The following is a 15,026-nucleotide window of genomic DNA, read 5'->3' on the forward strand; positions in this document are numbered from 1 at the left end:
TAGCCTAGTTCAGAGTGGCCTGTGGGCATGTCTATGGAGCAGTGTCTTAATTATCAATTGATGCTGGAGGGCCCAGCCCACTATGGGCAGCACTGTCCCTACACAGGTAGTGGCTGTGTCAGAAAATTAGCTAAGCATCATGAGGTAAGCCAGAAAGCAGTGTTCCTCCATTGATTTCCTTCTGAGTTCCTGTTGAAGTTCCTGCTCTGACTTTCTCAGTGATGGATTGTGACCTGGAAGTATAAGCCAAATAGACACTTTAATTCCTTAAGTTGCTTGTGTCGGAGGGTTTTATCACAGCAACAGAAACCAATCTAGAACAGTTAGGGAGATGAGACTTATCCTCAGGAAGGACGCTAATATTTAACAACAATGGATCAGCTAGTACATGAAGGGTAGTGTGTCTAAAGTTAGAGAGGGATACATTATAACAACATCCTGAAAGCATTTATACACTTTGACCAAGAAGTCCCATTTCTGAGAACTTAACCTTGGACAGAGTTTAGGAACAAGGTGTTAATCGAAGCATTACTCATCATAGCCAAAAAGGAGAGGTAGCTTGAATCCAATGGTAGATGATAGTTACACAGTTTATGGTTAAATCTGTTCAATAGAATGTTATACAGTCATTGAGTATCATGTTTTCAAGGGAGATTTTAAAGGCCCTTAAAAATACTCATGTTCGCAGGGCAGTGGTGGCGCACATCTTTAATCCCAGCACTTGGGAGGCAGAGCCAGGTGGATCTCTGTGAGTTCGAGGCCACCCTGGTCTATGGACCAAGTTTTAGGAAAGGCACAAAGCTACACAGAGAAACCCTGTCTCAAAAAACAAAACAAAACAAAACAAAAAATACTCATATTGGGACCTTAAATGGAAACAAGCAAGTTCAATACCAAGCTGAATGTTGAGTTTTAATATTTTATCATTTATATTTTATGCTGGCAATTAATTGTTTTGCACTATTTCAGTAGTAGACCACATTTGGCAGTCCAAGCAGGAAGTTAATACTGGAGAAGGCCCTCCCAGGACTCACGGTCCCCTGGAGCACTGCCTTCAAGCCTGGAGGGAAGCTGGGCATGGGAAGAGGTCCATGTTGGCAGGGACCTCTCAAAGAGACGCCATGAAACAGTGATGGAGAAGCCAGGTAGGGTCAGAGGGACAAGCTCTCACTAGCATTTCAGGTGTGGCCCTGGCAGAAGACAGCTGTGATAAAGTACTTGAGAAAACTAACTGAAGAAGGAAGGTTTAATGCTGGGTGTGGCGGTACACACTTCCAATCCCAGCCCTCCAGAGGCAGAGGCAGGTGAATATCTTTGAGAGCACCATAGTCTGCATAGTACATTCCAGGTCAACCACGGTGGTATAGTGAGGAGACAGAGAGAGAGAGAGAGAGAGAGAGAGAGAGAGAGAGAGAGAGAGAGAGAGAATGAATTAGGGTTCTCAACAGCACACTCTGAAGGACCCATTCCTCTTAACTAGTTCCTACCTCCAAAGTTTCCTCACCTCCCCACCGCCCATCAAATTAGGGACCCATGAAACAGATCAATGCATTGGTGAGGTCAGAGCCTTCATGATCCAATCCTCACCTTTAAACACTCTTTCATTGAGGACCAAGCCTCACATGAATCTTTAGGGGACATTCCAGATCTAAACAAATACAAGCCTTTAGGCCTGTTGAGAGAATTCATCCCCTGGGGACACATAAACCACATCCACCCATTTTTTTATAAGCCTCCCCCCAACAACAAACCAAAAACGTGACTTCACCAAGTTCACCCTGGGGAACCAATTAGTTTACTGGGAGGAGAGGCTACTTACAGAAGTGTGAGGGCCCCCAAAAGCATTGCACTAGAAAAATCTTCAGACACATGGAAAAGCCAGCATGGATGATACTTCCCTATAACTCATAGATGGATTCCCTATCAATGAACCTTCCCTGACTATATATACTCTAGCAGCCTCCAAGACCCAGAAGTTCATGTGCATTTAGGGTGAAATCACACCCATGAATGGCTAGGAAAATGGCTGGAATTTCAGGTGAGGGTCTAGTTACCTTTTCCTTCCCTCTTTTTCCTCTGAGAGAGCATCACCAAACAACGGACATGGTTGGGAAGGTCACCCGCAAACAGACAGAGTTGACCTGATGAAAGCGTGGCTGTTTTGTTCAGAGGACCATGTTCTACTCTAAGACTGCCCTGGCAGGTAAAGAAACATGGTGTAACTGTCCTTCAAGACCTGGAACTCAGACGCTGGGGCTCAACTTCTAACTTGCCTTGCTTTTAACTAATACTCCAGGGATTTGTAACAAGTTGGTTAAAGCTGTGCATGTCAGCACACCTTGTCAAAATGACAGTCTTTCCTGAGGCCAGTTTGATCCCACGTTTCCAAGATGCAGGCTGGGCCTCACTTGTCTCAGCACCAGTCATGGGACATGACCTTATCTTCTGAACTTCCATAGCATGGATTTTTTTTTTTCATTCCTCCTCAGACACTGCCTTCATCACTGCCTGTTTTCATGCAGGGAGCTCTGATACATCTCATTAGCCAAACCTTACAGCTCCGGAGAGCCGGAGCTCTGTCTTAACCGCCTCTATGCTTTTGGGCTGGCTTCTCAAGTCATGAAATCTCAAAACTGGAAGGCAGATGCAGGCCTGATGCTACCCAACTCTACCTTTTATAGGTTGTAAAACAGTGGGAGAGGTGTTCAGAGACTTGTCCAAAAGCACACAGTGAGGGACGTGAAGAGATTCATTCACTCGACAGCTAGTTAGTGAGCCATGTTTTGTGTCTCCAAGAGCAGGCACTCTGTAAATACTTGTTTGCTAATTGAATGAATTATTTATTGACTGCATCTCTGAAGTGGAAGCCATTTTAACTGTCACGAATGTTTTCAGCACCGGTCAATGGCAGGTAGTCAAAGTTCAGTCATCATATCTTCATTCGTCATGTCCATTCTGCCACCGAGGGTTAATGCTCTCTTCAACAGGGGACCAGATAAACACTGAAGAGACCCGGTGTCTCAAGTAGGGCTGCGCAGAAAGAGAGTACCAGAGCGAGAGGTCCAATCCAAGGTCAGTTGCTATTCATTCTGGGCTCTCGCCCCTCCCTGTAGGGGCAGACTGTTCTGCCCTGGGGTAGAGGCAAAGTCTTTCACAGAAGTATTGCTTTCAAGGTCAAATACTGCCTATTCTTCACCCATTCCATAAAGCGTGGGCCAAGATTATCTTCAATTTAATATCCTGTGATGAGCTGCCTTATAGTTCATCTTCTTCCTTCTCCGGGAGCCCTGCTATTTTGTTTGGGATAGGAAACAGGTGAGACTTGTTTTTCTCCAGTGGCTTTGCACCTCCGCCAATTAGATCTGCAGTATCAGGCACAACAGGAGCCAGGCTGCAGAGGGAGGAAGACAGAGAGAAAATTCTATCATGTCAGAATAATGAGATCTGTGATTTCAGCACTTACTGGGTCAAAGACACACACAATGTGTTATCTGTAAGGCTTTCTTCCTGACATTTGGGGAAATTGCATTTATGCAGAGGACACAGCACTGGAGCGTGGTACTCTACTGCCGCCACTCACCGCTGATAGACTGCAGTCTCGCCTGCTAGCGCCTGGGCCTGGGTATTCCGGAGGGAGGCGGAGCGGGGCCAAGCCTGGGACATACTGGGAGCCCTGCCTGAGGCTCTACTGTGCCCACTGCGTCTCCTATTGTAAGAGCAACCAAGAATCCATGAAGGGAGCCACTTGGTTAGTTTGGTGAACCCAGAGAGTCATGCCTCATTTAATGTTAGGGACATGTTTCCAGACATGTATTTTAGACGGTTTGAGGGTTTTGCATGTGAACATCAACATGCACTGACTGACCCAAATGAAAATGGCCATAATACGGTAGATGATGTCATACAGGACCACATCATGCATAGTGCCCATCTTTGACTGAAGTGTTGTTAGGTAGAACTTGACAGGACATGTTGTAACCTTTGGGGGCAATTGTATGTCAAGGAAGAAGTTTCTTCCTAGTCAACATCTTCCTGACCCCTCCCCTTTCTAAGACTTCCACCACCAGAGGATTGGGCCAACCCTGTGATTCTTTTGGGCTAAATGTAGATTTCTATTTGAGGCTCCTGTGGTGGTTTGAATAGGGATGAAACAACCCCCCCCCCCATAGACTCATATGTTTGAATGCTTGGCCCACAGAGAGAGGCACTATTAGTAAGTGTGGCTTTGTTGGAGTAGATGTGACCTTGTTGGAAGAAGTGTGTCACTGTGGAGGTAGGCTTTGAGGTCTCATATATGCTCAAGCCATGTCCAGTGTGACAGTCTCCTTCTGCTGCCTGAAGTCAAGATGTAGGACTCTCAGCTCCTTCTCCAGCACCATGTCTGTCTGCCTACTGCCATGCTTCCCACCATGATGATAATGGACTAAACCTCTGAAGCTGTAAGCCAGCCCCAATTTAATGTTTCCCTTCATAAGAATTGCTGTGGTCATGATGTCTCTTCACAGCAATAAAACCCTAAGACAGCTCCCTTTGCCTTCTCTGATGTCCAAATACAAAAGCCTGTGAGCACCAAAGGAAGAAGCTTACTTCTCTGAGACCAAGGCATGAAGTTGATCTTTCTCTTACCTGTTCCTCCAGCCAGTCTCATGGCTGTCCTTTTCTGTAGTAGTAGCAGCGAAGAAGTGATTGATTGCCCTGCCTGAGACATCTCGTGTAGTTTTACATTTAATCCTGCCACACAATCAATAAGACAACAAGAGAAGCAGGCAAGCACATGTGCTCATAAGTGCATACACACACACACACACACACACACACACACACACACACACACACACACACGCACGCACACACGCGCACACACACACACCCCTCCACTGGACATAAAACTTCAATAGCAATCCTTCCGTTCTCTACTTGGGAACTATTTTCTCACCCAGTTCTATCTGAGGCCTAGCAATTGTTTCAACAGCATCTCAGCTCAGCACATCCCACATCTACCACAGTCTGGTATTTTCCACGGCAGTTAAATGGAGTGGCAGCCCCAATGACTAGCTCTCAAACATGTTTAGTGCAGAACCACTTTCCACATAAAACACCCAAATCCAATGTCAAAAAATAGATGGGAAGGATAAGCTGACTCCCTAGCTATCCTGGCTCAACTCTTTAGTCAGGTTGGAATAGACATTGACACAGTGGCCTTTTAGGCACAGGACATGTGATGTTCATCTAGAAGGATGACCCCACCAACCCCAAGGATCAGAAAAACTGAGTGATCACGAAAGGTCACATGACAAGTGAATAGCTGAGTTGGACTGTTAGCTTGCATTTTCATACCCCTGCACATGGAACAGTTTGAGAATTCCTAGAGGGTATGGACTGGAGTCTTCTCCACTGCCCTAGAATCAATGACCAAGGTCCATGACTGAATATCGGAGACAGTGAATGTCACATTTTATGAGACTGATGTGCTACCTACTGTGTTGGCCAAGCCACTTTCAGTCACATTTTAAATCAGTTGGCCTATAGGCAAGTCTATAGAGGTTTATCTTGATGACACTGATTGAAGTGGAAAGCCCCAGCCACTGAGGGCTGCACTATTCACTGAGGTGGGTCCTGGACTGGATATGAGTGGAAAGTGAGCCGAGTAGTGAGCATGCATTCGGTTCTCTCTGCTGTTGACAATAAATGTGCTGTGACTTAAGTTCCTGCTGACCCAACATTCCCTAATATGAAGGACTATAACCTGGAATGAGGAGCTGACATACACCCTTTCTCCCCTAGTTTCCTTCTATAGGGGTGTTTGATCACAGCCACAGAAACGAACCCAGGACAGGGCTTGGCTGGTATGTGAGCAGGAGAGCTGAAGTTGGCCCTTGTCCCTTAGGGAACGGCATGAAAAGCAGACCCTGCAGTCTATCAAAGCTGTGCCTTGTGATACACAAAGGACGGGAAAGCCAGGAAACACAGTGCAGATAGAAATATGATTATATATTTAGGCAAAAAGATTCATCCCTCTCCATCAAGATATGTGGACTGGCCAAGTTCTAAATCCCCCACAAGCCCCCTAACCCACACAGTGATGATGATGACCGTGAGAAAATTTTGTAACCCTTTGGAAATAAAGTGGAAATTATAAGGCGGCTAGATTTCTTCTTTGATTTTTTTTTTCATTATGTAAGTCATGTTGTTGATTGGTTGAGGCAGTTTGTTGTGACTAAATGCCTACAGCAAAAGGACCAAAAGAACAAGTTTCTTCTGGCTCCATCACAGAGGTTCAAAGTCGCTTGACCCCATCGTTCTTGGCCCTGTGGTGAGCAGGACACAATGGAGGAACTTTAGGACCGAGGAAACCTGGTAACTATGGTTACTACAGGGTGGCCAAGAAGCAGGGGAAAGAGACCAGTATCCCCCTGGAGAACATCCCCAGTGACTTGACTCCCTTCCGCTCCAATGAGCTTTCCCAAGGTTCCACTGCTCTCTCCTGGTTTCATCAGCTGGGGATTAAGTTTTCAATACAGGAACCTTTGGAGCACTGGTTCTCAACCTTCCGAATGCTGCAACCTTTCTCCACAGTTCCTCGTGGTGGGGTGACTCCCAACCATAAAGTTATTTCATTGCCACCTTCACAACTGTAATTTTGCTACTGCTGTGGATCGTACTGCAAATATCTGATGTGTGGGATATCTGATACGTAACCTGTGTGGGGGTCATCACCCACAGGTTGAGAACCACTGCTTTGGAGGCAAATTTAAGATCTAAATGGTAGCAAGAATTTTAAGATATGAAGGAATGTTGAACAATCAGAGCACCAAATACTCATCTAATCACCTCCTACTTTTACTAATTATTTCATTCACAAACGAAACCATTTGATATATGCTGCAAATCTGTTTGTTGTACATTAGCCCTCCTTTGTCCCCTCCCCGCTTCCCTCTCTCCTTTAGTAACTCCCAATCTTTTTCTTTTCCCCACCTTCTTTCTCATGTACCTAGCTCACAGCAAACTGCAATGCCATGGCATTTCATCCTTCCACAACTTACTATCATCTCTTAAAATTGAGGACATTCTTTGTAAATCACAAGGCAACAATCCCATCTAAAGAAAATAATTCCTGAGTGTAGTGGGTAGCTGTTCCAGCTTTGACCTGGAAGTACTACCCCCGTTGAGGCTTCCGGTAACTGTCACGCCTATGAGGCGGGGCTGAGACAGGAGCCCTTAAGACCTGAGTTCCAGATGTGCCGGCTCTCTTGGTTCCTGGATCCTGGACGCTGGAGGTAGACTGAGCAGAGTTCTGCAGAGAACACCGCTGGACTGCACTTCAAATCTCCCGGATCCTGTAACCAATCCCTTTAATTGTAAGTTACCCCACAAAATAAACCTCCCTTTTAACTACGTGGAGTTGCCTTAATACTTCCACCAATACCTGAGTGCCATTCAGTGTACTGAATGAGACTATTTTAACTAGTGAGTATAATTGGAAAGATGTGACATTTGCCTGGGACATTGAGGCAAGAGGAGGGAGGCTAAAACCTTCCACAGTTGAGGTCATTATTTAAAGAACTACTACTTCATGCTTGGATTTCCATGAACTGGGGATTTCTAAGGAACTGGTTCTATCAATCATGTCATAGGCTGCACTCAAAGTCCTGCTTACATTACACTCAATGCTTACTTAATACATACCAGTGGAAGGTCATGCTTCTGCTATTGTGTGATTCCATCTCTACCCTTCTCAATGGTGTGGAGACAAAGGAGAAACCAGAGGGTGATGGAGAAATACTCAAAGGATTGTATCTTGATGTGATACAGCCAGACTCCCTGTGGCAAGATGGGAAAGATGGTTAGGAATTAAAAACCAGAAATTCGATGCACCCGTGGGGCTTGTAAGGTGTGTGAGGAAACACAGTTGGGTTGGCTGAATGTGCCACACTGTAATTTAGCTGCATCTCCCACACTCATGAGAGTGTGTGCAGCCATTAACATGGGAGGTGGCTACAAATGGCAGAGTCCCAATGGGCGTCAGAGCATGGTAAGAAGGACTCCAAGACAAGATGTCTTTGGAAAGATGAGTCTCTCAGGGGGGACTGGAGTTCCTAGAGTGACTAGCTTCCTGTTTTGAAATAGTTGAAATTTTAGCTAGACTCCTTGAATAGGGACTCAGGCTAAAAAGCAAGAGAAAGAGAGAGCTAGGTAACAAAATTTGGTTGTAAGGATAATGTTAAGATGTAGGTTCCATCATGGTGCTCAAAATCAAAGTGCAACTAATTGAACTCAGGCAGTTATTAATAACAAAAATGGGAGGGTGTGAAATTGAGAGGGTAATGGATGAGGAGCACCGGGAGAGTTAGAGAGACATAATGAAAGACGAATATGAACAAAATACATTGCTTAAACATAAAACATTTAAGAATGAGTTAAAATATTCAAAAGAATAAAGCTTGGAGGGAATAAATAAAAACGCAGGCAGAATTCTGTTGGCCTAATAAACACCAAAGCAGCAGGACAGACTCCTAAGACTCCGTGGTTTGGTCCTAAAGAATTCAAGATCAATAATGAATTTAAGGTTCAGACTCATGTTTAGGGCTCAAAAGACCTAAGATGGGGCTGGAGGAAGACTCTAGAGACTGTAACCCAGACTGAGCTGGGCAGGGGGGACAGGCTATTGTCCTACTTGATGAACATTCAAGTCTTTAACCATTCAGAACCCTTATGAGGTCCAAGGAGGTTTGAAATTGCTGTGGTAGAAGCTGTAAGGGAGAGAAACAGAGCTTTTGACAATGGCATGTTCATGGAACTTGTCACCTACTTGCTTGGGACAGAGTGTTCACCTTAGAATTGTAGCATATATCTAAGGGGTACAATGTACAGTGCACATGTAGATATGCGGTTCAGAGAGCAGAGTCTGTCCTTGTTCCTAAGGCCAGATTAGAATTGGTGGTAGTCATTTGGAGGTATTTCCCAGAGGGTATGCGGCTTCTTGTTCTGTTCTCGTCTTTCCAATACAAACTTAAGTTTTCAAAGCTTGCCTGAATAAGCTGTCTCTCTTCCCACTGTGGAATCTAAACTTTCTCAGGGTAGCCGGTAGAATGTGGCAAAAAGTGACCCTGTATGAGACCTCTCATAGCTTTTATTTCTATGTGCCTTTGTGAGTTCTTGGCCACCAGATAGAGAGTCTAGCTACCTCTTAGAAGACTCCACATAAAGAGACTATTGAAGAGGTCTTCTGGAGACATGAAAAGGTCCAAACCTATACCTTACTCAGCTGAGTCCAGCCTTCCTGTCTTCTACACCCAGGCATCTGTGTATGAGGCAAAAAGGACCTTGCAGGCCAGGCCAGCCCCCGATGTGACTACAGCCCCAGGTGGCATCACAGTAGAAAGAACAACCACACTCCTGAACCATACCAAACTACCAATCCACAAAAAAATTAAGTAAGCCATTACATGTTGTGATTTTTTTTTATACAGCGATGCATGACTAAAAACAGATATTTAAAAGCCAACCCACTTGATCTGAATGGGTGCTTTCCAAAATCTACAGTGTGCTTGTGGGACCAGGAAGAGAAAGTCTCCTATTGAACCCAGTTAATGACATCTTCCTGTCCTTCCATCTTCTTAACCAGAGGTGGTGTTCCCATGATACAGAAACATGTGTTTCCGTAAGCACCAGCCAGCAAGAGCCACATACAGGGTTGGGAGTGATGGCATGATACACTGGCTGAAAAGAACACTATTTGATGGCAGCAGTGATGAAGGATCGTGTTGTCTATCTCTAGATTATGTTCCATCTCACCTGGAGCTTGCCGGGGGAATGATGGAGGTGCCATTTCTGTACATCCAGGAGACCAATAGGAAGGTGGCGATTGAGAGCTCAGCCCTCCCTAGGCTGAAACCAGCTCCCAGGGGGGTTCCCTTGATGATGATGAAATTGACTCATGGTGATATAAAGTGGGCCTCCTGTCCAGCCGCCGATCTTTTCGGGCAATTATTTGCAAGTAATGAAAGTGAATGCATGACATTTAAAAAGAAACTCCTCTGTCAGCAGGAACACTGCCACGGTCTCCAGCACCTCTGAGAATACACTTAGCTTGAAATAATGTTCATTTTAGCCAAGTTGTAAATTACAAGTGTGTCGGGGTCCAGGGGGATTTATTACCATTTGGAAGGAGGTTATTGGGCTTGTGCGTGGCTGCTCATAGCCTGTTACAAAATGGCTGTGCTGTGAAGATCCGAGGCAAGGGGGAAAAGTGTGTTTCTTCTTTCTTTTCGGAGCCTTTTCATTTTTCTGTTACAGCCGCTCTCCAGGGACTTCTTGTTGCTCATGTCCCGCAGAAACCCCAGCCATAAAGAGTACAGTGTTGCAATCCACTTCTCTAATTGTTGCTTGGATTTGATCTGCCATCATGAATGACAAATGACAGCGAGAGCCTGTTGATGAGTGGCTTGGCTGGATGTCATTCTCCTTGGGTCAAGGCAGGGCAGGAAAGCTGCTTGCCCTCAGCTGTGTGTCCTCGGCAGCGAGCCTCTGGAATGGGCTGCAGCTTGGATCCCAGAACAGGGCTGACTTTTCACTGCCCCGCCCGCCCGCCCGCCCTTCCCCGTGTTCAGCTGGAGGACTGATTTGGGAAGCAGACTATTGGGAGGAGGAGGCCAGGCACTGTGTATTAGGAAGCTTCACACGCCTGTCATGAAATACCTGGGCGTTTAGCTTCTAATGAGAGGGGCTGGTTTAGCTACTGGTTTGGAGGTTCAGATTCAAGGTCACAGCCCGAAGGGTGTGGGCTCTGATGGCAGCTGTTTGCACTGCCGGAAGGACTGGTGTCAGGAATCTAATGAGACAGAGAAGAGAACAAAGGAGAGGGAGAGAGAGAGAGAGAGAGAGAGAGAGAGAGAGAGAGAGAGAGAGAGAGCTCACTTAGTTCCTGCAGTGTCCTTTGGGTCAAGTCCCCAGGTAATCCAGGACCTTTCATTATGTCCCACCTCCTTAGGGTCCAAAGCACCTCCCTATTGGTCCGTGCTGGGAACAAAGCATTTTTACCCACATTCAAGCACAGCGGGAGCGGAAACCTTATTGGCACCCACTTTCAACCACTCTGCCTTCCTTTCTTGAGTTTAGAAAGCAACAGTCCTAAGCAAGAGTAAATACCCAGGGACTTAAGTTTTAAACAACTTTTTTCTTTCTTGGCCAGGATGGTGTAGATGTTATGATATAGAGGAAAGCTCTCTGCTCTTGGCACACAAAGGCCAGAACCTGAGTCCTGGTTCTGCTGCGGCTCTTTGTGTGACCTTGGATGAGCTTTTTTGGCCTTCCCCCTGACTGGTAGAAATCCAAGAAGTCAAAAGCCTTCCCTCCAGCTCCAAGCATTGCTAGTTGAATGGCCCTTTGGGGAACACTTAATTGAGTACAATGTGAAGGAGTGGCGCTTGGCATGCCACAATGGGTGAGCTCTCATCTTGTCAACACACGGGGGCAGGCCCCATCATTGATTAGTTTGCTTGACTAGTATATTGTTTTCCTATTGCTGCCTAACGAGTTACCATGGCTTAAAATAACGCCTGTTTATGATGTCAGTTCCTGGGTCAGGAGTCCAGGCCTGGGTTATCTGGGTCCTTCACCAAAGCTTCTCAAGGCTTCTCCCCCAGCTAATTCAAGGTGTCTATGGGGCTGGGATATTAGCTCAGGCTTGGAGTCTTCTTCCAAGCTCTTTGAGATGTTGGTTGAACCAGGGTGTGTGTGTGTGTGTGTGTGTGTGTGTGTGTGTGTGTGTGTGTGTGTGTGAGCACTCCCCATGGCATTCATGTGGAGTTGGTTTTCTCTTTTCTCCTTCACATGGATTCAGAGCCAGAACTCAGGTTGCCATTCCCGAGTGGCAAGCCCCATGCATCCTGAGCCATATCATCTGCCCTGAAATCAGTATTCCATAGATGCGTTAGCTGAATGCGACTGACTATTGGATTTAAAACAAGCAAAGGAAGATGAATTAAAACCTTGGGAGGGGGATAAGCTGAATCAGAGTTTCCCCTGAGTCTTCGGGGGCTTTGTTCCCAGTTTCCCCTTTGTGGTCCTAACCCGTGTTTCTAGCCCTCCCCTGGTTCCGGGTGACCTTTACTGGCAGGGTTCACAGACACACAGGCTACATGCATCAGGCACAAGGAGATTTCGTCCTCTAAGCCCTGTGGCTTCTGATCTCCCTGCCTGTTTCTCCGTCATCGAGAATCTCCCAAATCTTACAGCCGTGCCTCCCAGGCCCACATCCGGAGCTTTGTGCAGGCCCAAATTGAGTTGTCGATGTGAATTATTTAGAGGTACTGGTGGAATACAGTTGTATCAGTAACACAGACTATCACTTTGTGGCCTTGGGGCAGTCCTCTGTTGCACACTCTGTCACTATTTTCTCTTATGAATAATGGAGGAGCCAAATTACTCCGTGTGTGGAGGATTCATACCCTGCAAAAACAAGGTTGCTCTGAAATTAATTTTCTGTACCACAAGAGTGACAGGAAATCCATTAATCACAGATTATTCCTCATAGAGACAGAGCAAAGGAGTCAAGGAACGTGGCTCTGAGCGTAGTCGGCTGATGCCTAGGGCAACCGCAGCTTGGTTGGGCCTCACCAAGGGTGGATGGCACTAGTCTATATGTCCCCAGGGACGCTGAGGTGGGGCCTCCAGACCTGCCTCTGTGCAGAAGGTTTTCTTCTGGTGACCTTATCGTCACCGCCAGACTCCCTGGCCCTTCCCCTCCCTCCCTCCCTCAAGCCACCTCCCTGGAGTCACCTTTGAAGCCACCCACAGGTATCTCTGTTTTCAGAGCTCACCCAGCTCTATTGAGACAATGGCACCCTAGGGTGAGCCTTTCCTGCCTTCATGAGCCTACCTGGACCAGCCTCTCCCCACACACTTGCATACTTCACTGGAACCAATGCTCAGTCTCAACTCTAGGCCTCTCATGCTTCCTTTCTCTGAAGTTGGCGCACCCTGGATGCCTGGAGGGATACCCTACTGCAGATATTTATCAATCAAGCAGAGCCCTGGACACAACAAAACAAAACAAAAAAGAGTCTTCTTTGCAGAGTCTCAAGTGATTTGTCATTGGATGGATGAAGACAATAGTTTTCAGGTCTGTGGGACTTCACAGGTGGGGTTCTGGAGCTTCTGGGGTGATTCCACCGTGTTCCTTAGCCAGCCTCTCTGTCCTTGTGTGGCATTCACGCCTCTACTGAGTCACATTTGGGCTCACAGCTGGGGAAGAAGGGCTATGGGGGGCACACTTCCGAAGAGGATAAAGAAAACAGAAACGTAAAGGGTTGTTTTCTCTTGAGCAGAGCAGGTTGGCAGAGGTGGGGGGGGGCATGCCTCACGCTAGTATTTAAACAATAGTTTAAACGGGGGGCAGATGACAGCAGCCCCGCTGAACTGACATCCTTTCTGGCTGGGCGGGGAAGGCGGAAGGTCACGGTGACCTCACAACTGCCCTTCTTCCCGTTTCTTCAAATTGCCCGAAGGTCATAATGAGACGGTAAGCTGGTGGGGTGTGAGGGTGGACTGTGAGGGGGCCCCCACAGCCACAGTGGCTTTCAGAAGCTGGGGGCAATTTTAAACCTCCAGCAAAAATTACTCCCCAGCGCCCCGCACCTCCCCTCCCCTGAACTTTTTTTTTCCTGTTAAACTTGACGTTATGCTGAATCCAGCTGAAGGCCAGGAAGGCTTGGAAGAAAGACTTGCTGGCTTTTGCTTTTTCGCTGCTGCTACATGACAGCCTCCCTCCACTACAAAGGAACAGTCGGCAGGCCTGCTTATCAGCTGTTTGCCTCTGTCCTGCTGGTGACATGCAGGCAGACATGTCGCGTACTGAGATTCGGACGCGTGCCCCTGTGAGCAACAGGGGAGCGGGTAGGCAAGTGTCGTGCACATCCTGACCTGCCTTCAATGATGCTGTGTGCTGTTCAGTCGTTTGTTGTTGAAGTCCTAGGGGGTGACCCTGTCACCCTCCCCACGTGGTACAAGAGCAGCCGTAGGGACCCAGCACAGAGGAGGAAGGCTAGGGAGAAGGAAGGATAGCTGGGGTGACTCTTACCCTGTGACAGGAACACCTGCTTTGACCGTGGATCGTTCTGAAAGCCATTCACCCAGCCAAGGGTAGTTTAAGTGTATCACGAAGTTCCCATCTAAAGAAACTGGATTGGGAGGGTGGCCAGAGATCCCTTCTTGGAAGCTGGGAGGACTTGGGCTCCTCCCAACACTTGCATAAATGATGCATCCGGTGTTATGCAAGTGGATTTTCAATGTGCAGCCTGCTGGGGTCCTGGAATGTGACCCTGCCTTTGAACTGCACTATAAAGTTACATCTACCGACATCAGGTGCTTTGGCAAGCTTTACCTCTCCAAGCAAGGGCCACTGGCCCCGCCATCCTTACACTAGAGTGGGCTGTGAAGCCAGCCAGGGTTCTGTCTGGACTGTGTGAGGCTGGGCACCCGACTCCTTCCTTCCCAGGGTGGGAAGGCAGGAGGCTTCAGTGGTGGCCTCTGGGTGAGGATTGCATCACTGTTCCCGTTGTTCAAACTCTGTGTTACTTTTTGGAAGGACCCAGCCGCGTGGTGGGACTTCTCACCAAATGAAGTGCGTGAAGGGTCTGGGCCAGCAGGGGTCAGTCAGGCCTTCACTGCAGGGAAATAAAGTGGGTCGAGAGGAGGAGGACTTAGTTCAAGGTCGTCTGTACAGTCAGGGGCTGCCTGTCTCCTCCACGGTCCTGGAAGAAGTGTTGTATGTGCAGCCAAGGACTGTCCTGCTGGCCGTTGCTTCCAGCTCGTTCACTGGGACCTCTGGTTCTTCCTGGAGTCCTGCCCATTTAGGGTCTGTGTCTATTGAACCGAAGGGCAGGCAGACTTTCCTGTCGGCATAGTATTCTGTGGCCAGTCACACAATCTACAGGCGCCCAGCGGAGCCTATGCTGCCCTCCCTGGGCCCACGCCACGGACTGACAGCTCCTTGGAAAGTGCTGAATTCTCTTCTTCCTCCTGGT

General features: G+C 47.3%; 2 long non-coding RNA genes across 2 annotated transcripts; one reads left to right on the plus strand and one right to left on the minus strand.

Annotated features, from left to right (window-relative positions):
- Positions 1-2,879: 2,879 nt before the first annotated feature.
- Positions 2,880-7,395, plus strand: LOC143269118 (uncharacterized). Its single transcript, XR_013045479.1, has 2 exons — positions 2,880-3,072; positions 6,996-7,395. It is a non-coding gene; the product is annotated as an uncharacterized LOC143269118 (long non-coding RNA).
- LOC143269117 (uncharacterized) lies at positions 2,880-14,181 on the minus strand. The gene is made up of 3 exons (XR_013045478.1): positions 14,081-14,181; positions 7,687-7,821; positions 2,880-3,391 (listed from the first exon to the last, which is right to left on the minus strand). It is a non-coding gene; the product is annotated as an uncharacterized LOC143269117 (long non-coding RNA).
- Between the last annotated feature and the right edge of the window lie 845 nt (positions 14,182-15,026).

This window comes from Peromyscus maniculatus, chromosome 17 (genome assembly GCF_049852395.1).
Source record: "Peromyscus maniculatus bairdii isolate BWxNUB_F1_BW_parent chromosome 17, HU_Pman_BW_mat_3.1, whole genome shotgun sequence".
Taxonomy (NCBI): Eukaryota; Metazoa; Chordata; class Mammalia; order Rodentia; family Cricetidae; genus Peromyscus; species Peromyscus maniculatus.